Genomic DNA, 26,187 nt, shown 5'->3' with positions numbered 1-26,187 from the left:
GTGTATTGGAACCACTGATGTGTTTCAATCCAATAGCCTCTGGCTCTCTACGCCACGTGCAAGCAGAGCATATAGTGTGAATGACACATGATAACTGTTAACGTGTGAAGCTAATAAAAATGCAAAATAGTTTTACATGTTGTAGTTGTCGAGATGAGGGCAGTACTATAGCTGCATCATTTATTCTGGTCCAACCAAACCAAACCCAACACGTTTTCCTAGCCTAACCTGGCAACAAAAAAGAAAAACAGAGTTTCTTTCTTGGGCTCTCTGAAACCCCTCGTGTGCTTTGGTTCCAGTTAGTAAATACTCTGCATAGCACTGCCTTTTCAGAAAACGAAATTAGTAAACCCAATGGATAAATCTCAAGCAAAGGACGGCATGGAAACACAACATTAACCCTTCTCAGATTTGGACATGAATCATACACGCCCATTGCTTTCACCCTGAAGATTATATAAATCAAATGGTATAGCTAACCAAATTGAAAATATTCTGCATTTTTTAACACCATACTTCCACCCTCCACTTGTGCTTAGAACCAGGGACCGTAGTTCTTCACCTGAGAAGCGCTCCCATGTCTCTTAAAAACAATGTGCTCCGCTCAAGTTACAATCACCATTTCGTTCACCATGGTCTAATCAGTGTTTCATCTCTATTTACTGGTATGCGTGATTTTGAAAATGAGGTTCACTGATTTGGAGAACATCAATCAAGACACGAAAAGTTGCTCTTCTGCCTTGGGAAAATCACCGGTGTCCTGCTTCTTATTCAGGTCATTGCGATATGCATAAGTGTATGTATGTGTGACTACGTGCACCAAGAGCAAATTTCTTCAAACTGCATCATTGCTGTCCTTTGGTTTTCTATACTGCAGACTTTGCCTTGGGCATCCTGCAAGTAGAACACATAAATAGATTACAGAAACATTCTTTAGTGGCTGTACTGAAGAGATGCGTACATATTGTCAGGTGTGTGCCTACCTTGGGGATCAAACCAATGCGTTCCGTAACTTCCTTTTTTTTGTGTAATCCAAATATGACTTTTGTTCTGGAAACTGAAAGCAAAGTTAAGTTCTACTTTAGCAGCATAAAATCCAGCTCGGAGATCCCAAATTCTGAAATAAAGACACGTTTCCTCACTAGGAAATGGAACAAGGTGGACTAACCATTCTTTCCATTTCCCCATTGATCAAGGGATCACACTCCTCTTCTGAATTCTATTTATAAGCATTGTGAACTTTGTATTGTTCGTGGCACTTTGCTTTATCTATAAAGCGGGACGAAAACCTTTATCGGTAAATCTATTTATTATAGTCAGAACATATTGCATCAGTAAGGACTCAAGTTGACTTCGGAGCCTGTAGAAAATCTCATACAAAGCAAGCTTACCTGTTCGTCAATGCAAGCCACATAGGTGTCATACTGGAAACAGAGACATACGAAAGAATCGCTGAGAAAAAAAAATGGAAACATCTGTTGAAGAAGCTGAAGTGACATATTTATTTCTCTGTGAGGTGGAGGAGCTAACTTTATTTTTCATCCACCCAAGGGAAGAAGGTGGATGTTTTACAAGTTCCAATTTAATCTGACCCATGAGCAAGGGGAACATGTCTTGTTGATAAATCTCCCCCAAAGCATCATTGAAATTCATCTGACCAACGTTGAAGCAACGAAATATTGCTGTGACTAAGCCTATAATTAATAGTATAAAGCTAGCACAAATAGAAAGGGGAAAAAGAGCACACAAGTTGCTCTATCGCTTGTGCAGGCAGAGGTAAATCTAACCTTTTGCTTAGCAACCCTCTTCCAAATCTCGAGATAGAGATGGTCGAGGTCATTACCGGTAATAGAATCATAGTTAAGGCCATATATATAATCCTAAATGGAAGTAATAAAATAGTCATCAAACACCATAACCACATACGCTGAACAAGAAACTTTATAGGTTAAGGAGGGGCATAGCCCATTACGTTGGTGCCCATAACTGAAGGTCTGAATAGAATTTTTTTTTGGAAACGGAGTTATACCCCGGCCTTTGCATCATGATGATGCATGCGGCCCTTTTATTAAAAATCCAGAAAGTACCATCACAAAGGTCTTACAGCTTGCAAACGGAGCAAAACAAAACACATAGAACTAAAAAATACAAGCGGACAAAGACAACCGGTACGGTGATAATAAGGACAAGCTCTCTAGACTCTTATCCTGTTATGCGAACGCCATCCGAACCGGTTGAATATAACCCGAGCCACCATTTTTCATTGATTGCACCCAGTAACCAAAGGCTCCCTGGAGTTCATAGGAGTGAGTAAGGACCACGTACGGATCCAAGTTGTAGCTCTGAAGATAACCTGCAAAAAAGTTAAGTTGTGTAGTATGTTAAAAATTATATCATTTTTGCAGTTCCATATAGCCCATAATAACGCACATATTCCAATCCGAATACGAGCTGTCATGATCTGTTCAACCTCAGCTAACCACGTCCCAAACAAAGACGCAATATCTACTGAAGGATTGATATTAAAAGCTATATGAATCATTCTTCAAAGTAACTTGGCAAGTGGGCATTCGATAAATAAATGTTGTATTGTCTCATCCTGAGTACAAAAACAACACCGCGAGTTACCTACCCATCGCCTCTTAAATAAGTTGTTCTTTGTGAGTATTACTTGCTTGTGGACAAACCACATGAAAATTTTCATCCGCAAAGGAATCTTAACCTTCCATATATGAAGTGACCTTGAGATGGGGCCATAATTAATCAGATCCGTATAAAAAGATTTCACCATAAATATCCCATTTTTAGTTAACTTCCATTGTGTGGAGTCCGGCACGTCGGAGAGTCGAACTTCAATCAATCTTCAAACCAAGTGCATCCAGGTTATCCATCTCTCACCCACTATTGTATGTCTAAACTGGATGTTCAAGGGAATAGTTTGAAGGACGATACCTACGTAATCTTCCTACTGAACCCTGACCAATCTTCATTGCTTCAAGAAAAGCTGTACTCTCGTACCTCCACCACTATACGATGAAAATACATGGTTAATTGTTATGTATGACACCTGATATGGCACGACGGAAGAACAAGTAGATATTCCTTGATAGTTAACCAACAGTAAGGGGCTTTTTAGGGGATACTTACATTATTCTTATCAAGTCTCAGTTTATCGCAATTCCACTATCACATGGTAAGAACATCATTGCACCAATATTCTACATAATTAGCAGTTTTGGTTCAATATTGATCACATCATGCCTATCTTTATTTCCTTTGACATCTCGTCATAGTACCGGACGTAATCTAGAGATCCCCTGGTACCTATGATATGTGAGGCAGTAAGAATCCCAATCTTCATAGCTACACTGTCACAATGAAACTAAACTGTCACCAACAGGATGTCGGTCGCTAGTATTCACAGATGCAAAATTACAGGCACTTTTGTTTTTTTGGAAAACGAGCATACTCCCCGGCTGAATAATGTGATGAACAGCGGCAAATTTTGGTTGCACTATTTAAAAGGATGTCGATAACGGCCGGACGTTCGGCCTGGTGGCTCCCCAGATCGAACGACTCGTTCGGTGACGGGTGGGCATCGACCGAACAAGTTCGTTCGGGATGAGAGGAGCCTCAGCCCGAACGCTCTCCCCACCCAGCGTGAACAACCTAGAATATCAGTACAGGCCGGCCTGGTGACTAAAAAGACAAAAAAATGTCCAGTATGGCCCAGTTGGTACTGCGAATAAAAAACATTTTTTGATCTGTGAAAAATAAAGACCAAATTTTGTCATGTTATGAAAAAATTGCCATTAAAAGAAGAAAATTAAGAACTAAAAAATCCCAGTGATGCAAACTAGAAATTGCCATCCGTCTTTAACAAAGCAAAATTTGCCATGGCCAAACAGGATATTTGTTTACAGAAAAATAAAACAAACATGAAAATGCCTAAAACCTACTATGTTTACAAAAAACGTAAATTAAGAAAAAGACCATATGCACTAAGTATTTTTCCATGTAGTGTGCAGAAATAATTGCCCATCTAATATAACACCTAGAAATTATGGATGAATAAGAATGCAACAATGAGATTCCTTAGTTAAAAGTGTATTATTTCTCGCATCGTCTTGAAAAAAAGTATCTTGCCATGGGCATTAAACTGAATTTGCGGTGGTACATCTAGTGAATTTGGCATGGTAAAAAAAGTTGACGTTGTCTTGAAAAAGAAACTTGCCATGGGCATTAAACTGAATTTTCCGTGGGACATCTAGTGAATTTTCCATGGCAAAGTTGACATCATCTTGAAAAAAGAAAGTTGCCATGGGCATTAAACTGAATTTGCCATGGCAAAATCAGTTTAACAATTGCCATGGTAAAAAAATTGGCATCGTCTTGAAAAAAGGAACTTGCCATGGGCATTAAACTAAATTTGTTGTGGGACATCTTGTGAATTTGCCATGACAAATTAAAAATTGCCGTCGAAAAAAAGTAGACATCGTCTTGAAAAAAGAAACTTGCCATAGGTATTAAACTGAATTTGCCGTGGGACATCTAATGAATTTGCCAGGGTAAAAAAAGTTGACATCGTCTTGAGAAAAGAATCTTGCCATGGGCATTAAACTGAATTTATTGTGGGACATCTAGTGAATTTGCCATGGCAAAGTTGACATTGTCTTGAGAAAGAAACTTGCCGTGGGCATTGAACTGAATTAGCCGTGGGACATTGAAAGAACATGCGGTGCCCCCATGTTTGGTTTTGGCAATTGATGACAATCTCTATGGACTAATGGTTGCCTTGAGTTATATTTGAAGGGTTTGTCCATAGGCTTTTCTTGGAGTCCATTTGTTGGTTTCAAGGAGAGTTTGTGATGACCAAGTTGCTATTAAGGAATTATCCAAATATTGGTCTTATGAGTGTTGAGCTTATTGCAAGCATGTCTTGAAGAAGAAGATTGTGTGATCATTCATGTTTACCTTCAAGACATTATCCAAATGAAGAGAGTTGGAAAGATTCAAGGTTGATCAAGACTAAGTCAAAGAATGAATCAAGTTGTTCAACACACAAAGCATAGAAGATGTACCAAGAGGGATCAAGCGATCCTATGGTATGGTAAGCATGGTCAATTAAGCTTTGTGTACTAACCCATGATCTTCGTGCGAGTCCTTTGTGGGGTTAGGTTGCGGTGTGCAAGCTCAAGTAGAATCATCACGAAGAGATCATATGCTTGAAGCTTGCCGTCCATTGTGGCGACAATGGACATGTGAAGATGTGCAGAAGAGTGGCTCACCCATAGTGGAGTACGGGGGAGCAATCAACTAGTCTTCTTCGAGCCAATGCAATCAAGAAAGGTGGTCCAACTTGAGGGAGTCAAGATCGTCATCATCTAGCTCTAGTGGACCATGTGCAAGGCAAAGGTTTGCCCTTGATAGGTTTTCTATTTTACCGGTCTCACGGTAGTTGTGGGAGACCGGGTTATAGGATTGATTGTCGTACTATCAAGGGGGGCTCTCGATGAGTTGCTTGATCGTATCGTCGTAGAGAGCTCAAACCATTGCATTCTTGCATCATATTTTCTAGCTCTTATTTGGTTCTTCTCCTTGTGAGATTTGGAGCTTTTGGTCATGTTCATGACAAGCTCGAGTTCATCGAAAACGGAGTTCACTTGCATCTTCTATGATGTTTTCGATGTTGGAGGGTATGCCGATTCTTCTCGGTTGGAGGTTTCACTCCTTTGTTTGCTAAGCATACCTCCCCTGCATACTTCTCGGTTGGAGGGTATGCTGTTTTGATGCTACTCGTCTTGCTCTATCCAACAAGCTTGAGTTTTCTCAATTCGGAGCTCATTTGCAGAAGTTATGGCAGTTCTGGTTTCCTTTGGAGTTTTCTTTGTTTTAGCGGTAGTGGCTTACGGCTGGCGCCAGCGGTAGTACCGCGGTCCACAGCGGTAGTACCGCCAAAGCTCCCCAGTGGTAGTACCGCTCTCAGAGCGGTAGTACCGCTCCAAGCGGTAGTACCGCTCTCCGAACGGTAGTACCGCTTGGGGTTTTCGGCCGTAGTACCGCTGTGCGTCTGGGCTACTTCCGCCTCGATTCTCGTACGAAGTTTTTTTGTGTCGGGTTTTGCGGCACTAAGGGCGGCAGTAGGAGCGGTAGTACCGCCCTAAGCGGTAGTACCGCTCTTCCCTAGCGGTAGTACCGCCTTGGGGTCAGGGCCCTGGCAGCGCGGCAGTACCGCTGGGTTGAGCGGTAGTACCGCCCGGAGCGGTAGTACCGCCCTTCCCTAGCGGTAGTACCGCTCTGTGCGGGGCCGGTGAGTGGGATAACGGTTGGATTTTCCCCCACCTATAAAAGGGGGTCTTCTTCCCCAATGGACCTTATCATTTGAGCTCGTGTTCTTCCCCCATTGTTGACCTTCTCCGAGCTTGCTATCTCTCAATCCCTCCATGGATTCTTGCTAGTTTTTGGGGGAAAAGAGAGAGGAGATCTAGATCCACATTTCCACCAATCACTTTCTCCTCTATGTGAGGGGAACCCCTTGGATCTAGTTCTTGGAGTTCTTGGTGTTCTCCTTCTTGTTCTTCCTCTCATTTTCCTCCCTAGCATTAGTTGCTTTGGTGGGATTTGAGAGAGAAGGACTTGGGCACTCTGTGTGCCCTTGCCATTGCATTTGTGCATCGGTTTGAGTTCTCCATGGTGATACGTGGAAGTTACAAGTTGAGAAGCTTATTACTCTTGGGTGCTTGGTGCCCTTGAGCTTGTTCCTCTTGGGTGCTTGGGCGCCCTAGTCGGTTGGTGGTGTTCGGAGCTCAATCATTATGGTGTAAAGCTCCGGGCAAGCGTCGGGGTCTCCAATTAGGTTGTGGAGATCGCCCCGAGCAATTTGACGGGTACCGGTGACCGCCCCCAAAGGTTGCCAAAGTGTACGGGTTCGGGGACCGCCCCCAAGGGTCGCCATTTGTACGGGTTCGGTGACCGCCCTCAAGGGTCCCTTAGTGGAATCACGGCATCTTGCATGGTGCGAGGGCGTGAGGAGATTACGGTGGCCCTAGTGGCTTCTTGGGGAGCATTGTGCCTCCACACCGCTCCAAACGAAGATTAGCATCCGCAAGGGTGTGAACTTCGGGATACATCGTTGTCTCCGCGTGCCTCGGTTATCTCTTACCCGAGCCCCTTTACTTGTGCACTTTACTTTGTGATAACCATATTGTTCTTTGTCATATATCTTGCTATCACATAGTTGCTTATCTTGCTTCGCATAAGTTGTTGGTGCACATAGGTGAGCCTAGTTGTTGTAGGTTTTGTGCTTGACAAATTAACCGCTAGGTTTATTCCGCATTTGTTCAAGCCTAAACCGTAATTATTTTAAAGCGCCTATTCACCCCCCCTCTAGGCGACATCCTCGATCTTTCAGACATCTAGTGAAATTGCCATGCCAAAACTCAGTTTTAAAATGGCTAATGTAGGGCACAAAATTATTGACCGTGTCCTAGAAAACTTACCATCCATCTAGAAAAAATGTGATTTCCCTCAAAGAATGCTTGTAAATATGCATGTACAGTGGCCATGGAAAAAAGACTCAGATTAAGTTTTCCATGTCAATACATCTTAAGTTTGCAAATAATGGCAGAAAAACAACACATCTTAAAGTTTTGCATGGCAAAACTCGATCTTGAGCTACCCATACCAAGACATATTAAAGAGTTGCCATGGAAATATCACATTATAGACAAATTAAAAGCAATGGACAACTATCCCACTACTAGAAAAAGGCCTGCTAGTGGCGCACCTGTTTTTGCTACTAATGACGCACTACAGGTGCGCCACTAGCATCACACCATTAGAATTTTTTACTAATGGTGCACCACTGGTGCGCCATTAGTATACTAGATACTAATGGCACACCTGTAGTGCGCCATTAGTATGCCTAGAGGTGCGTCATTACTATCTCACTTAGTAATGGCGCACCACATAGGAGTGCGCCATTAGTAACAATTTTTTTGAAAAAAAATTCAAAAAAATTTTTTAATTTTTTTTTCTTAATCTCGGGTCATTATGGCTTAATCTCAGGTCAAATCACACACCATGGTTAAACTTCCCAAAAGGTCACCCATCCTCACACTACTCCAGCCCAAACACACTTAACTTCAGAGTTCTATCCACCCCCAACAGCAGCTCACTTCACAGGCACTTGTTGATATATCTAACATAACAATCCTATTAAACCTTGTTGATGTTTAGGACTTTGTTCATGTTCATGAGTGTGATGAAATTTTGAAAAATTATTTCAAACTTCCCGGTCATATTACGTATCATATTTTGAAAAAAATCCCAAAAAAAATTCGAAACTAAATTTTTTTTCTATTACTAGTGGTGCACCTAGCAAATGGTGCGCCACTAGTAAGTTTGAAATTTTTTGAATTTTTTTGCCTCCAGATCTTAAAAGCCCCGTAACTTTTTTCCTGTTAGGTTTTTGAGGATATTTTTGAAAATGTTTAAAAGCCCCGTAATTTGGATGTAACTTTTCGAGTAGATGATTTTTCATATAAAAAACTTTTTAATCCGAGGTCGTATGCAAAAGTTATGCCCATTTTACAAATTCCAGAGAGATTTTGCAAATAAAGTAGAAATTCATATTTGTAAATTTTCCCAACAAGTAGACCACATATCACATGGGAAACTTATTTTCTTTTATTTTTTTGACATTTCAAACATTTTCTTTATTTTTTTAAAAACTGAAAAAGCGGTCAGGGGGGTTGCAATTTTTGGGCCAAGTTAGTAATGGCGCACCGTGGGCGTGGTGTGCCATTACTAGTTTAACTAGTAATGGCGTACCACGCCCACGGTGCACCATTACTAGTTTTGAAAAATAAAATTGAATTTTTTTGGAAAAAATCTTAGTAACGGCGCACCAGTGGACAGTGCGCCATTACTAGTTAAAACTAGTAATGGCGCACTGTCCACCGGTGCGCCATTACTAACAAATTGTTTTTTTTTCAAAACTACTAATGGCACACGGTGGGTGTGGTGCGCCATTACTATGTCAACTAGTAATGGCCCACTATCCCATGGTGCGCCATTAGTAACAATTTGTTTTTTCAAAACTACTAATGGCGCACCACACACCAGGTGCGCCATTAGTAATATATTACTAATGGCGCACCTGTATGTGGTGCGGCATTGCTATATTCAATGGCGCACCATATACATGATGCGCCATTAGTGTCCATATTATCTATAGCCCTTTTCCTAGTAGTGTCGAGGGAACAGCACAATTACTTCCCATATACATGTTTAGATCCAAGGAAAAAACCCATCAAAAACACCATGAACAAAACTAAACTGTGAATCTGTGATGCATCTACTCCACCAACAAATTGTGACCAAACTAAAAAATTATCTCATCTCTGCCTCAATTTTCAGCCATGAACTTAAATTGCCATGCTTAATAGAAAACTACATTTGCCAAGGCAAAAAGTGGAGACATGCCAGTTTCTTTAATTGTCTTGTGATCATGGCAAATTAAAGTTTGCCATTGTGTTGGGTAAAAGCATGTTAATACTTTGCCATGAGACATAGGGGGAACTACAAGCACTTGCCATGTGACAACTACAAAAAGAAACAAGACTCTGCAAAATTGCCATGATTAAAGAACACATTTGTTGAGAAAATTGCCATGGACTTGAACAAAACTTTACTAAAAATTTCCATTGCTCCCATTTACTATCACATATCATCTTCAGCAAAAAGAAAGAAAACTGGCCTACTGCCCACATGTAAATTGGACAGTACATAGATTGGAGGTATGACTTCTCCCAGAAAATGCATGCTAACTGAATTTTCTGCCATGGCAAGGATAAATTGAGTCTGACGGAAAGCGAAGGCGGAGATGGGGCGATATGGAATCCAGGAGGTGCCACAAAATGATCTGGATCTTGACTGGCTCTGGACAATCACCGCCGGTGTCTTCTCTTGTAGTCCGAGTGTCCGCTTGGCTGCGTGTTGATAGGCAGGATGAAGTAGGATTGCACTTTTCTGCTCTGAATTTGTATGTCTAGGGACTTGCTACAGTGCCAGATGATGTAAATGCACAAGGAATCATCGTGATGTTCCTTATGAATTTCTAATTTATATTTTCTTTGCTGAGAAAAAAATAATGTATGATCTTAGAACCTTCCATTATAAGATCAGTAAAATAATTGTTCACAGATATAAGTTATAACGAGTACGTACCTATGTTCAGGAAAAAAAAAAGAGGGCATGGATGCTCTGCTCATGGTGAAACAGCAGCGGATTGGAATAGGTTTCATGGCGAACAATTATTAGCTCACTACCCAACGATGAGGTTCACCTACGGCGGCTAGGGGAGACCCACGGTGGAGTAAACAAATGATGCGCCACGCGAGGTCGTGACGGCGTTGTGCACCAGACCATGACGGCGTTGTGCACCAGACATTGACGGCGCGGCGCTCTGTGGTGCTCACAGTGGTGCTCGAATTCGAGGGAAAGAGAGGGAGAGAACAAGCTGCGAGAGAGAGGACATGTCGAGGGATATGCCCAGTGAAGGGCGCAACTGGCCAAGGGACGTCCTGCGTGGTCGCCACACAGCTGCCTGGACTGAGCTCCGCTGCCTGCGCTAGCGGGAGGAGGACGATGACAGGCAGATGGGCTGGATGGGCCATGGGCTGCGCTGGTAAGTCGCCCATGTACATTGCACATTAATATTTGTTTCTGTTTTTCCTTTTATTTGGCTGTTCTTTGAATTATTTGAAGATTCAAACTGGTATGAAATCGTCCGACAGATTTTTTGTAGCTCCATTGGGCCTACAAGTGCACATGTAAAGTTTCAATATTTGTTTAATTCATATTCTAATTTATATGAATATAAATTCAATTCAAATATAAATTCAATTGGCCACACAGCGGTCTCCAATACTGCTTCATCCTTTCCGTTTAAAGTGCCTATCTAAGAAAAATCCTTTATTATTGCCTCTAAGATATATTTCCAACAACACCTCCTCGAAGGGAGGCACCACCTCCTTGCCTTATCCATGGCCAACACCACCTCCTTGCCCTTGTTCTCCGTCTCGATTTGCATTATGATCAACAGAAAGTTCAAAGGTTGATCAACATTCAATCATATCGTCCAAAGCCTCTATATTTACCTACCCAAAGGCTCTACTACGTACCTACCACCACACTCAGTTAACCCTCTCTATCTCTCAGTCTCACTCCTCTTCCACCTCTCCATCGCCATGAACCCCAACCCCAGCCCCTTCCCCCTGGGGAATTGGATGGAGGGCCTATCTTACTCGGGTGCTTGCTTGGTCACCGCACCAAGTTTGAGAACACCATGGAGGTATGCTCCATCTCTTTCCTTTTTTTTGAAGTTATTTCTTTCATTTTCAGTGGAGTTTATATGGAAGGAGGCTATCTTTTTTGTTTTGAAAACGAAGGAGGCTATCCTTACAAAAGGAACTGTTGAAGCTTGCCATATTTTGTTTCACCAATGTTAAAGATAAATGTGTCAGATGAAATCTGTTATCTTTTTTCCTTTTCTTCCGTGGAGTTTTTACGAAAAGAGGCTAAGCTTTTTTAAGGAACCAGGACGCTTTCCTTGTTTTGTTTCAGCAACGTTGAATGTCTCTATCTAAAAAAAATGTTGAACGTGTCAGGTGATTTTTTATGGGACCATATGTGTTACGTAAGTTCTCCTTTTATCTTAGACGTAAATTCTATAAACCGACGATGTACTTAATTTTGATGATGTCGATTAATGGAAAGGCTTGAAAGGTGCCTCCAATTAGTGAATATATATATAGTAACGCTAAACTAAGCGTGAATGTAGAATAGCTTATTATTTTACATCACAGTAACGGTACATACAAAATATAGTAACACACTATAAAATTAGTAATCTTTTTTAAATGTAGTAAATTACATACCTGGGTAGTGAAAAAAATATTTTCTGAATTACTACATTTTATACAACGTTTTACTAGATTTTGTATATGCCGAAAAAGGCTTTCGCCCCGCTTTATATATAAAGCAACAACCCACAAGCATCCAGTACAACCACACGCTACGCCACCGCAACACACGCACACACCCAGGACGGGATACAAAGGCGCTGAGCGCAGCAACACTACTCCTAGCACTACCGTCCCGAAGATATGAAGCTACATATGACGAACTATGTGCTCCAAGGCGGCACCTTCAGGAAGGAAACGACGCCGGAGCGCCGCCACCGCCCGATCCAAGGATCAAAGTTTTCCCCGGAGCCGCATGACGGGCAATGAGAGCCGCGACGACGCCTTCAAGAAGGGAGCGATCTTTGCCGCCGCCGGTCCGTCCGAAGATAGAGCAGGTTTTCACCTCGGCCAACATTCACCGCCACCGAACGCCACACCCCGGCAACCATGCCGCCTACACGGCCATGATGAGCGGGCAGCACCAAGGCGCGGGCTTTGTCCAAGAGCACCGCGCCACCACCACCACCAGGGCCGCCGCCCCAGCATCCAAGACCTCGACACCACCTCACCCGTGACCCGGCGCACCCCAACGAAAGAGACGAGTGGAAAGGTCCCACCTTTTGCGCCCCTGGGCAACCCCCAGCGTCGAGACCCAATAGGTCGGCCAGAACTGGCATCCACCGACCCATCCTGCTACCCCAAGCGCGAGATGAGCTCGGTCCTGCAGCATCATGCGCGAGACGAGCTTGGTCCTGCTGCATCGTGCGCGAGACGAGCTTGGTCCTGCTGCATCGTGCGCGAGACGAGCACGGTCCTGCTGCATCGTGCGCGAGACGAGCTCGGTCCTGCTGCATTGTGCGCAAGACGAGCTCTGTCCGGCGGCAACGGGCGCGAGACGAGAGGTGGATCGCAGCTGGGAAAGGACCAGCCCTTTGATGGGAGTAGTGCCCGGGCGACGAGGAGATGGTGTGAAGGCCGAGACGGCCCGAACGCAGACAAACCGACGTCGGAGGAGCCGGCCGTTGCCGCGGACAGATTCATCGAGTCACCGTGAAGCCGCCACGACACCGGTAGGCCACCGAGACCTACCCATGTCGCCGCCCCCAGCCGGAGCAGCAGCCACGCCCGGCCGCTGCCCTACCCGCGTCGCCCGGCGGGCTCCAAGCGCCGGAGCCGCCGAGCACGCACCACCGGAGCCAGGCGCCACCGGCCGGCCCCCAAAGCCAGATCCAGACGGATCCGACCCGAGATCGGTCGCGCGCCACCTCCCGAGACGGGAGCACCGTGCAGCTGCCCCGTAGTGCGCAGCCCGAGGATCGCCGGAGCGTCGCCACAGCAGGCCACCCCCCCCCCCCCCGCCCCGCGAGACCGCCGCCGCGCCGCTCGATCCCGCGGGCGTCCAGCACCGTCGCTCGAAGGGGCCGCCACGCGCCGGCGCCCACAAGCGGACGGGGAAGGAGGGCCCCGCCGCCGCCTCGCCCGCCGGGCTTTGCCCGATGGAGCACGCCGGCGACGGTGGGGGGGGGAGGGGAGGGAGACGGGGGAGAAGGGGAGGGGAGCGGGGCGGGCCGGGAGGCGCGCGCCCGGCGGCCGGCGGCGGCGGGGGAGCGGGGTCGCCGGCGGCGGCCGGGGTGGGAACCCTAGGGAGGGGAGCGGGTCGCCAAAAAAGATTTTGTATATAGCATTACTAGGGGGTGTAGAATAATTTTACACTCACGCTTAGAATGATGTTATATATAACTATAAAAATGAAAAGATGCTACTGTAATTTTACGGCAACCAATAGGGTTGTGTTCCGGTTTTTCCATAGGATAAGGCTGCATTCTGCTGTAGTATTTTTTTAGAACATAAGGCTGCATTCCTATATCATAGGTATTTTTGCTAGATCTATTAATGGTCATTCTCCACCTAGTCCACTAATTGTTCTGTACACGGCAGTTTTGCTCACTGTAAGGAAATGCTCCACTAATTCATTCGGTACACAGACTCTTTCCGCAAGCACCGGCCTAAGAAATTTCAGAACCGGTTTCAGAAATTTGATGACCCATGCAAAATAGAGAACAGGACAAAGTAAAATCAACAGACAGATCTAAAAAGGACAGATTATGGAACCAATCTAAAAAGGAACCGTGAGAGGCATTGATGTACAGAATTTGAGAGCCAATATAAGAACTAGCCTGATGGCTGCGCAATCATATAACCAACGACATGGCCCAGCAATAACAAAGCCATGTAATAAATAGATTTGATGTAGAAGAGTAAGTGATGGTTCCGGGATATGTCTCACGTAATAAAAATCATCCCTACTAGTAAAATTCCTTTGGAGAACACTGAATGTCACTTGGAACTCGATAACCAGCAGCAGGAAAATTTCAGAAATAATTACTACAGAAGTGAATACTACCGGACTAATTACATCAGGATGCAAAGAGACTCAGAGGCGCAACTTCACTGCCATCCTACATGTTTGAACTTGGTCTTCAAGCAGCTTAACCTGCCGGTGGCCAAAGATTTCCCACCAATTTCATCTGTCCAACAATCTCTCCAGCAGATGAAACATTCATATCCACTTGAACGGGCACCTGAAAAAAACATACTATTATTTTCAGCTGCTAGAAGCATACCAACAAAGAGGTAGAGGCTGCCAACACACAAGAACATATGACACTCGAGGCGTTACATGAGGCTTCACTACCTTAAACTGGGAATAATATCAAAATCAGAGAAATCCCAATGAAAGTTTGAATGTACCAAATTCATCGGAATCACACGAACACGCTGATAGCAGGTCTGAATCAGAAGTATACACAGAAACAAGACAGAGAGGCCAAACTCTGTAACTACTGTTTCAATGCACACTAAACCGTGTGATGCATCAAATTGTGCCAGATACAATTGGAGTAGCATAAAACTAAAGGGATAAGGACTAGAAGTTGTCCACACCCTGTCTCGTGAATGTGATTTTTGTAGCATCGGAACTTAAATATCTTGAAAAGCCGGCTACCACGCAGTGGCGGAGCTTAGTACAAGCCTGAGGGGGATGCCCCCCCCCCCCCCCCCCCCCCCAGCCCAAGGCAAAACAATGAAGAAAATTTACTATGCATGGCTTAGATTTGAAAGAAAATGAATCCTTTGCCCTCCTAGTTGTTCATATTTTCGCTCTGCCCCCGCGAGATTTCTGTCAAGCTCCGCCACTGCTACCACGACCTATACTCGTGATGAAAAGGGGCACCTAACATCAATTGTTAAAAGGGTAAATTGGCAGCACAGCCTGTATGAACCAAATTTCTTGCTGTAGCAAGTTTTTTGAGCAACTAAAACAACAGGACGTGACTATTTATGTATGATTTGGAGTAGCGATTGTCTCATAGGGTGACCAAACGTTATATGATCTAGAGTAGTAATTATTTCCTAGTAAAAGAAATCTAAATTCGTGGTGACAACCAAGGCATGGAATAGATAATTACACGTAATTTGTTGGCCCCCGAGCGGAACAATTCGCTTGTACAATCCACATACCGAGAGATGTTTATGAAGAGCGAGATTACAGTTACAGAGAACCATATATTTCAGTCACTTGCCTCAACTTACCCAGCATGTCCTTCAGCCTTCACAAACTTAGGGAGCCCATCAGATAAACCTCTTGCAAAGGCAAGTTGTGTTTGAACACGGACTTCCACAACCTCCATACATGGGCGGAGCCAAGTAGGTACTTACATGGGTGTACATCTGTACACCTATTATTTTTGCCAAAAGAAAAACACTAGTATTTCTCAACACTAGTACGTGGGTATATATACATTTATGTGCAGTTTGCTAGCTATAATAATCTGAAAATTTAGTACCGTATAACCAAGCAGCCCATGCCCACCTATCATCTAACACCCTTTATATTTCCCCCTCAGCAAGAGTGCCATGCAGGTTAAGCCGCTCGCGAGGGCCCTTGTGGATGCCGGAGGTGCTGCGCGTGCGATTAGTGGGTGGGGCGCCTAGTTCGGGAGGAGCATCCGGTGAGGGAGGGGCGGGTGGTGAGGGTGGTGCGGGTGGTGATGGAGGGGTGGATGGTGGAGAGGGTGGCGGGGTAGGAGTAGGAGTGACGATCGGAAGAGGCGGGACAACTATGGGTAGTGTGTCATCGTCGGCGAGGAAGTCGTATGTGGCTGCGGTGGTGGGCTGTAGGGAGGCAAATGGAAAGGTCATCTCATCGAAGACGACGTGACGAGAGATGATGACGCGGTGGGTAGTGAGGTCCATGCACCGATATCCCTTATGATGAGAGGAATAGCCCAAAAAAACGCAAGCACTCGAACGCAGCGACAGTTTATGTGGCATGGTGGAGGCAGTATTGGGGTAGCATAGGCAGCCGAAGACGCGTAGTGATGAGTAATCGGGATGGTTGCCGTGAAGGGCAAAGTATGGAGAGCGAGCTGCAATGGTTTTGGTGGGAAGACGGTTAAGAATGTGAGTGGCGGCGTGAAGTGCTTCGGCCCAAAAACGAGGAGGTAAGCTAGCCTGAAATAAGAGAGAACGCACAATGTCATTGACAGTGCAAATAATGCGTTCAGCTTTACCGTTTTGTTGGGATGTGTATGGGCAAGAAAAACGAATATGAATACCGTGCATGGCAGCAAGAGAGTGGAGTTTGTTGTTGTCGAACTCACGACCATTGTCACATTGTATGGACACGAGAGGTAAGCCAAACTGAGTATGAGCGAACGCACGAAAAGCGGAGAGCGAAGCGTAAGCATCAGATTTTTGGCGAAGCGGAACGGTCCATAGAAAATGTGTGAAATCATCAAGAATGACTAAAAAATATTTATTGCCAGAAACACTCAAGATTGGTGAGGTCCAAAGATCACAATGCACTAACTCGAATGGACGAGTGGTACGACTAGTAGAAGCAGAAAAAGGCAAACGTACATGACGTCCTAGTTGACAAGCATGACATAAAGGGGAGGGATTTATTTTTCTAATACAAGGGAGGGAAATATGCTCGGAGAGGCGACGGTAAGAATCATGGCCGGAATGTCCGAGACGACGGTGCCACACGTCGTGAGGGGCGGTGAGCGTGGCGAGGGCGCGAGGAGGCGGAGGGCATGTGAATGTGTAGAGCTCCCCCGTACTATTGCACCGAAGGATCTCGCGCCGGGAATGAAGGTCCTTCACAGAGAAACCAAAGAGGTCAAAAGCGACAATGCAATGATTATCAGTAGTGAATTGACGAACGGAAATAAGATTTTTGATAATGCTAGGTGTTACTAAGACATGGCGTAAGTGAAGAGGTCTGTTAGGAAAAAGAGAAGGAAGGGAAGAATGGCCGGATGTGGTGACGGGAACGGTGGAACCGTCGCCGACCACCACGTGACGATATATAGGATGATGAGAAAGGGAGGATAAGATACCGGCATCAGAGGAAAGGTGGGCAGTCGCGCCGCTGTCCATGACCCACTCGGGAGCGGGCTGCTGCAACGTCATGTTGGTGAAGTGTTGGGCGAGAGCAGCGGTGTCCCATGATGGTGCCGATGTTGGTGGTGCAGCGTAGGGCAGCGCGGCGCCGTATGGGACGGAGCCGTAACCGCCGTAGTGGGTGCCGGGAGCAGCCGGTGGAGCGGCCATGTAGGCGTGAGCGCGGGGGCCCGGAGCCCGTCCGAGGATGCCGCCGGTGTTGCCGCCGGAGTTGGTGGGGCGGGACTGCATGGGCCACATCTGGATGGCTCCTGTCCAAGGATTGAACCGAGTTGGCATGGGAGGAGCGCCACCGGCGGACTTGTATCCCTTGTTCTTGCCCTTCCCCTTGCCATAGCCGGTGGCATGAGGATTGTGGGCGGGAGCAGGAGCCCGCCATAGCTGGCCGCCGGCCGAACCGGAAGGAGCACCACCGCCGCCTCCGGAGGACGAGCCGCCGCCGCTGGAAGGAGAGGGGACGGGTCCTTTGGTGGCGTAAAAGGCAGAGGCCGAGGTGTCGTTGGAGCGCCGAGAGGCCTTCATCTCGTGGAGCAGCAGCATGTTGCGAAAGTTGAGGAAGGTAGGGAACGGCGTGAGGAGGGGGGCGATGTCGGCGACGCTGTTGAAACGCTCGTGGAGGCCCTTGATGACGTTGGTGACGAGCTCGGGATCGGAGATGGGCGCACCGACCTCGGCGAGGGCGTCAGCCGCCGTCTTCTGCAGGTGAAGGTACTCGGTGATGGACCGATCCTCCTGCTTAATGTTGTGAAACTCCTCGGCGAGATAAATCTCGCGGCTCTTTTGGTTGTCGTTGAAGAGCGCGATGACGGCGGTCCAGACCTTGTACGCCGTGGCGGTGGCGGGGTCGGTAGGCATGACGAGGTCGACGATGTCCATGGCCATGGAGCCATAGAGCCAGCGGAGCACGAGGGCGTCGAGGCGGAGCCACGTTGGGTCGGTGGAGGGCGTCTCGGAGGTGAGGTGATCCTCGAGGGCGTAGGTGGTGACGGCGATGTTGAAGAAGGTCCTCCACTTGGGGAAGACGACGCTCTTGAACTCGAGGACGATGGGGATGAGAGAGCGGACGTTGGGGATGGCGGTGGCCTGCGCCCAAAGGGCGGCGTTGGGGTGAGGAGCAGCCGGCTGAGCAGGCTCGGAGGGCGCCATGGGAGAGAGGTGGTGGCTGGCGGCGCGGGAGCAGGAGCCGGCGGCGCTAGGGTTGGAGGAGCGGAAGCGAGAGGATTCTTAGGCTGATACCATGAAAGATTTGGAGAATATTTGCCACACTTGGGCTTTTCCATTACATGTCAATATATAGACAGATTTACAATCCTAACCATAAATGGGAGATCACAACAATATCGATACTCCTCGATTTAGGGCATTAGGAGATATGTCACGATACGTGACATATTAGTCTAACACTAGATATGCCACTGCCTCCATAGAGCAGAGGGAAAACATCGGCATTAACCCCAGCTGAAGCAGAACCAGCCAGATAGATCAAAGTCTTTGCCCCTTTGCCCCTTCGCTCTTTCAGGAGAACACCAAATCCAGAGGACATGCCACTGCAGGTGTGGATTTTCTACCAAAACTAATCTAGAGAAACATAAAACATTTCCAATAAAAAAGAGACTACAACATTGACCAACCGACTTATCACCTAAAAATAGTCTACCCTTTCCTAGTGTGGCCAAAAGATTTAAATACACCCGCAAACTAGCCGCTGAGCTACAAAGTTCAGATTCTTCAAACTGAAAGAAAGTGTATGTCATTTGTTGAACCAATTACAACTTTACAATCTCTTTCAGCGAGGTGGAATGAACAAATCAGAACATAAAAAAAGTCTACGACTGTACAACCTCAAAAAATACATCTTTTATTTTGGGGAAAGGACTATTGTCATTAAACCTGAGTTCATTTAATAAAAATATGACTACTTAATAAGATAACAGAAATGTACCTGGCCTATAATAGACACGAGGGGTAAAATAACGTTTGAAAACCTCATCCCATCGCCCCACAGGTTATGTGCTATGCCCTCCAATAGGTAGAAACAGATAATTACATGACGAGGAAAGTTAAACTATAAATGACACAATCTATGAACAAAACAAGATGAATTCTGATTGAACATATGTAAACTGGTCAAATAGATTTTACAATTTGAGAGTTTAGCTATGCCCAGAACAAATAAATATGGGAACAAGATCAAACTGAATATACTATGCTTCCCCCTGCATTCGGCAACGTAATCTGTTTAAATTCAGCTAATGTAACTTATTACAAATGAAACTTGACACACATGCATGTATCATATGGCTACGAATAACAGTAATTTTTCTAAGAGTCCCGCTTCGATACACCCCCCCCCCCCCCCTACAAAACGTATAAAGGGCAATGGGGGCATTTCACAATTCATACCCACTTCCGTATGTACGCATCCAGCAGGATGTATACGCCGTACGTCGATAGAGGACCCGCTAATGGGCCGGCCCACTAACATGAACAGCTATAAGGAGCGCAGAAGTCACGCAAAAATGGGAGGCGCTGAGAGCAGATACGAACTCGCGACCATCACGTAATAATGGGACCTGCTAGCCAGCTGAACGGTAGCATCCACATGCTCTACAGGCAGCGCAGGCTTTTTATCTACACATTCAGAAGCGGCGATTTTTGTTTTGAAACAACGTTTACACAATTCCGCATTTCACTGAATTTTTTGAATATTTTTTAAATACCGAATATTTATTAGGTTATTTGAACAAATTTTGAAAACAGAAACATTTTCCAGAATTACAAAACAAATTTTGACAAGACGAACATTTTCTGAAATCTACAAACTTTTTTTAATACACGCACATTTTTTGAATCTGTGAATAATATTTCATAACAGAACATTTTTTGAAAACACGAATAATATTTGAAAAACTAGAGCACATTTTGAAATTCTGAACTCATTTATAAAAAATAGGGAAAATAGAAATTATATATATATTTAAAAATGTTCACATGAGAAAATTTTGAAACGTTGAACTTATATAAAACACGAACAAATTTTAAAATTCAAAACATTTTTTAAAAGAGTGAAGAAAATGCCAGTGGCTCGAACGGTCAGATTGGTCGACCCATTCTACGATTGTGTGCGCGATTGCCTGACTATTTGCCGCAACATGCAGTAAATAGGAAATTTCGTACGTTCGGGGAGTAGCGTCAATTAAACGGCGCCATGCACAGGAAGCCGCCGGACTGGGCTGGCCCTTAGGTTGCACGCGAAATCAGGGGAAATCACCAAAAAAGAATGTAGTGCGATGGACCGAACGTTGTAACTCTCGCTACTAACTGCTCATCACTAGCGACAAGAGCTTATAGGCTTCAGTATCTAACTAGGAAACTTGAAATACAGGAACTATCCATCAACGACCGGTTTACTATAGTGAACACATTTTTTTTCACTATTTTTTTCTGTTGTTCGGTATTTGTTTCTTTTACATTTTTTATTTATTTTAAAAAATTCTCAAGCTTTTATTTTTTAGGAAAAAATCAATAAATGTTTGCCTTTTCAAATTTATTCATAAATACAAGTATTTTAGTTTTTTAAAATTGTACAAAAAATTCAAAAAATGTTCATGTCTTTCAAAATTGCTCAGAATGTCAAAACAAAATTATTTTCTAAAAAAGAGCAAACAAAATTTTGAAAGCACGTTAAAAGACTAGAAGGTTTTTCTTTAAAAGCATGTTGTTTTTCTACATCACTTAAATGACATCGATTTTTTCCAATGGCTTGTATGACCAATTCAAGTCACCATGCCAAGTTGTTTTGGTTTTCAACAAATTTTCCATTTTCTGTAGTTTTCTCGGTTAAAAGAGACCGATAAATTGCAGGACGTGTCACAACTTGGATACGGTATCAGTAATCGTTTAAATGGATGCCTACCATGGGCATGCCCACCAGCTTACAAAAGTTGGGGTCATTTCAAGGATCTCTACTCCTAATGGAGCAGTTGGTGAATAGTCCGCCGGTTATTTTTTGCTGGTTTTATTTCGCCTCACCACTTTCGTTGGTTTTATTTCGCTGGTTTTATTTCGTCTTCTTCCACCTGCCTTTTCGCTTCACCACCCACATAAACCCATCAGATTAGTTACCATATAAATAAATCGCAATCAATCAAGTATTGATGATCAGATTAGTTACCATATAAAAAATAAATCGCAATCAATCAAGTATTGATGGGATATTTCCTTATATTGATGTGATTTTCCCTTTCTTATCATCAATCATCTCTACTGCCTAAAAAATGCATAGCTTTCCTTTTCCTGCCAACCGACCGCGTCCCGTCTCCCTACGTCCGCCCTCGTTGCTCTGCCTCCCGCACGAAAAAACCCTCTCGTTTGACCTCCCCCAAACCCCGCACGATGGAAACACCCAGCTGCATGCTTCCCCTCCTCTCGACCGCTCCATACGTCTAGATCGCGGCCCCATCCCCATCCTCCTCTCACGTCACGGCGGACGATGGACTGCCGCCACCACCCTCCTACTCTCTCGCCGCCGCCGTCCTCCCGCTCGCTCGCCGCCGCCGTCGCCACCAATCCCGGCGAAGGCGCCGTTGCTGCTATGTCGCCTCCTTTCCCCATCCAAGCCTGACCATGGAAACGGCGCCCTCTCATGTGTCCTGCGGTGAGGTTTGGGGAGGCGCGACCACAATCCAGTAGGGATCTCACCGCGGACCCGTCCGCTGGGATGGGTGTTGCCTCCGTTGCGAATGGGATCGAAGGGAGGGACTACTTCGTCGTCAAGGTCGGCGAGGCAGCGGCCGATTGGGAGCCCGGTTGTGAACATGGGAGTTCGTCCCCATGGAGACGGCGGCCGTGGAGATTGGATGTGAAGCAACCCCACTTGTCGGTGGTGGAGGCTTGCCATCCATGTGATCCTTTCTTCTCCCGGTATCCCCATTCCTTGCCTCCCATTACAAAAGCGAGCATGAATGAGAGCAGGGGCTGATTTTCATCAATTCATTTCTCATATTTTTAGTTGCTTTTTTGAGATTATACAAGATGCTCCCGATCTGTTTTGTCAAATTACTTGGATCGTCTTATGGAATTGACAGCCATCATATTTTTCACCTCATGTTATTTCTTAATCCTTGTCCCACTAGGCATCCACTACATGTTTGGTAATGACGTGATGTTGAGGCGGCTAGGAGAAGCTCAGCAGCCAGATCAAGGGCTATCGAGATGGATCTGGGAGCCAAGCAGTAGTTCTTCTGTTAAATTTTGGTTATTATCTTTCTATTGTTACGATTGTGGGATGGTTGATTTTGACTCGGTGTAACATTTGCATTTGTTTCCCCAGCTTGTTGGCGTAGATGCGTGGCACTGCGGCAACTAATCAAGAGCGAGGGCAGTGCACATCAGAGCTACGCTGAATGTAGCGAGCCAACCACGAATTGGGTATGTTCACACGAGGGATGGGAGAGGAGAGGAACATTAACATTTTTCATGATTTGGATGAAAATTTCAGTTCGTAGTTTCTCCGTACGTGGCAACACACTAGCGGTACTCATGGGCTTAGGATGAAAGTAGCGCCAGCAGAATCAGTAGGTTGGATGGGAAGGCGGTTGTTGCCCTTGTCCCTTGGTGCTAGCCTACCGTGGCGGCCTCACTAACTTGCTCATTGCGAATACGAGTTCGTGGGGTCGCGAGTTGCTGCAGATTTGTTTTTATCACTTTTTACAATATTTATTGATGTATCCCTAACTCATCGAGTCATTTTTAGCTTTGATTTCCCATATACGCCAGCCTAAATATCCCATGGTCAGAATATTTGCATGGTTAGTGGACATTGTCCCTTTCTTTCTAATGTTTAGTATTTTATATTGCCGATAGAAATAATTTTATCCGCTTGATTTAGGAAGTGCACATAGGTAGGTCAACATATTTTGTAGCTCTTTCAGATGTAAAAGCATATGTTGCATAAGAAATTATTATCTTCCAAGCATACTCACATTTCACTAACAAATAGGGGGAGGTTCAGACTTCAGAGCAATGATAAAAAAAGGTTTGTTCCTCACTCTTTTGTTGAAATTTTAGTTCCAAGTTAACATGATTTCTTATCCGCTTCATAAGTCATGCATTTGCTTAATTAGGTGATAAGTAGAGCAAAAAAAATTGATCATGTTATTGTGGGGTTTGTTTAAACTCCAGCATAAGGAATTCTGGTTTAAGAAAAAAAACTTTTGGCTTCTTTAATTACAAATTGATTGCAACATCGTGTTAGTATGTGATTTCTCACATCTGGTTATAATATTTGTGAAGACGTGCATTGCACGTGCACTTGGAAGCGGGCCCGTGGCCCGTGCCGGACGGCGCCGACGCTGACCCGGGCCACCTCCTCCGCGTATTCTTGGAGCTGTGGCTGGCTGATTTACATGAAATTAATTCCCTCAGTTCTGGTGGCAAATATAATACACATAATCTATATTGTTATGCACTAGCGTGTGTGTGTGAAATAGATGGATTATGGTCTCGTACCCAATAAGATGGATATGTGTGTGTGTTAGAGAGAGGGAGAGGGGGAGAGAGAGTGAGGAAGAGGGAGGGAGAGTATGTGTGTGTGTGAGGATTTGATGGTAAAAAGATCGTCAATGTCGTAATATTGAACTCTTATAGATAACGTGGCCCCGTTGCAACGCACGGGCGTTCTTCTAGTATCTAATAATAGACCATATTGAACGGAGGGTGTTCGGGTAGGCCAGAAGACTCTGTTTGAGAGCATGTTGTTTCCCGCCATTCTTGAAATGGACCTAGTTTTGTTCACATGACCAATTCAAGGCACCATGCCAAGTTGTTTTGGTTTTTGATAAATTCTGCATTTTCTTGAGTTTTCTCAGTCAAAAAAGGCCGATAAATGGTAGACGTGTTGCAATTTGTATATAGTGTCAGAAATCGTTCAAACTTGACATGCATTCCTAACATGAGAATTCCCGCCTGCTTGCAAAAGTTGTGGTCATTTCGTGGATGTCAAAAAATAGATCATATTCAATGAAGGGTGTGCGGGTAGGCCAGAAGACTCCGTCTGAGAGCACGTTGTTTCTAGATATCCTTGTAATGGCCCCAAATTTTTTTCATGGATTTTTTTGACTAATTCAAGGCATCACGCCAAATTGTTTGGGTTTTTGACAAGTTTTACATTTTCTGGAGTTTACTCAGTGAAAAAATGCCGATAAATGACGGGACGTGCCGCAACTTGCATAATGTGTCAAAATTCTTTCAACCCCGACATGGATGCCTAGCATGGGATGACCACCTTGTTGTAAAAGTTAGGGTCATTTCAATGATGTCCAAAAAACACCATGTTCAATGTAGGGTGTTCGGGTACGCTAGAAGGCTCCGATCGAGAGCACGTTCTTTTCCAATATCCGTCAAATGGCTCTAATTTTTTTTCTTGTATGACCAATGTAAGGCACCATGCCAAGTAGTTTGGGTTTTTGAGTGGTTTTGTATTTTTTGGAGTTTTCTGGTGAAAAAAGACCGATAAATCGCCAGTCATGTCGCAACGTGTATATGGCGTTGAAAATCATTCAAACCAGGCATGTTTGCCTAAGATGTGCATGCCCACGTGCTTGCAAAAGTTGAAGTCAGTTCTAAGATTTTTAAAATAGCACCATGTTCAACGGAGATTGTTTAGGTAGGCAAAGGTCAGTTTGGGAGCACCTAGTTTCTCGACACCCCTTAAATGTCCGTATTTTTCTCATGGCCTAGTATGACCAATTCAATGCACCATGCCAAGTTTTTGAGTTATTAACAAGTTTTACATTTTTTGGAGTTTTTTTGGTTAAAAAAGACCAATAAATGTCCGGATGTGTCACAACTTGCATTCGTGTTGAAAATCGTTCAAACCAGGCATGAATGCCTATCATGGGCATGCCCAACTTCTTATAAAATTTGGGGTTATTTCAAGCATGTCTAAAAATAGACCATGTCCAACGGAGTGTGTTCGGGTAGAGAACAAAAGGATTCATCTGTAAGCACGTTGTTTTTTGACATCCGTTGAATAGACCTAATTTCTTCCACCGGGTTGTATGATCAATTCAAGAAATCTTGTCAAGTTGTTTGAATTTTTTACCAGCTTTGTATTTTCTGGAGTTTTCTCGATGAGAAGGGACCGATAAATGGTTGGACGTGTCCCGATGTGCAAACTGTGTCGAAAGTCATTCAAACCTCACACGCATGCCTCATATGTCTGTGCGAGACTGCTGCAAGAAGTTGAGGTCATTTATCCATAGTTTAAGAAAACACCAGTTGGGGTGCATCCATGAGCATTTAGTTTTTCCTAATTTGAGTACTCCTATTATTTGTAATTTTTGTCATTATCCATCAACATGAACAAATTGTGTATGAAACTTTTACAAAGTGGAACACTTTTTCCGAAAATTTTAACAAATTCTGAATAATTTATGAAAATTTTGAACACATATGACAAACCAGTACTTTTTAAAAATTTATGAACTTTTTTGAAACACAAACATTTCTTAAATTTGGGAACAAAAAAACTAAAAAATGTGATCATTTTTTTATATTCCAGAATCTTTTTATATTGTAAACAATATTTGAAAACAAGAACATTTTTTGGTATTCCAATTTTTCTTTCAAATGTTTGAATTGGTTTTAAAAAGAATAATAAAGTTCAAAACGAAGAAAACTAAATTAACCAAAAAATAAAAACCAAAAAATAGAAAAAATTACTTAAGCCTTCTCCAACTAGGCGACAACA

This window comes from Triticum aestivum, chromosome 3B (genome assembly GCF_018294505.1).
Source record: "Triticum aestivum cultivar Chinese Spring chromosome 3B, IWGSC CS RefSeq v2.1, whole genome shotgun sequence".
NCBI classification, from domain to species: domain Eukaryota; kingdom Viridiplantae; phylum Streptophyta; class Magnoliopsida; order Poales; family Poaceae; genus Triticum; species Triticum aestivum.
The sequence above is the reverse complement of the archived record's forward strand: the minus strand, read 5'-3'. Positions refer to the sequence as shown.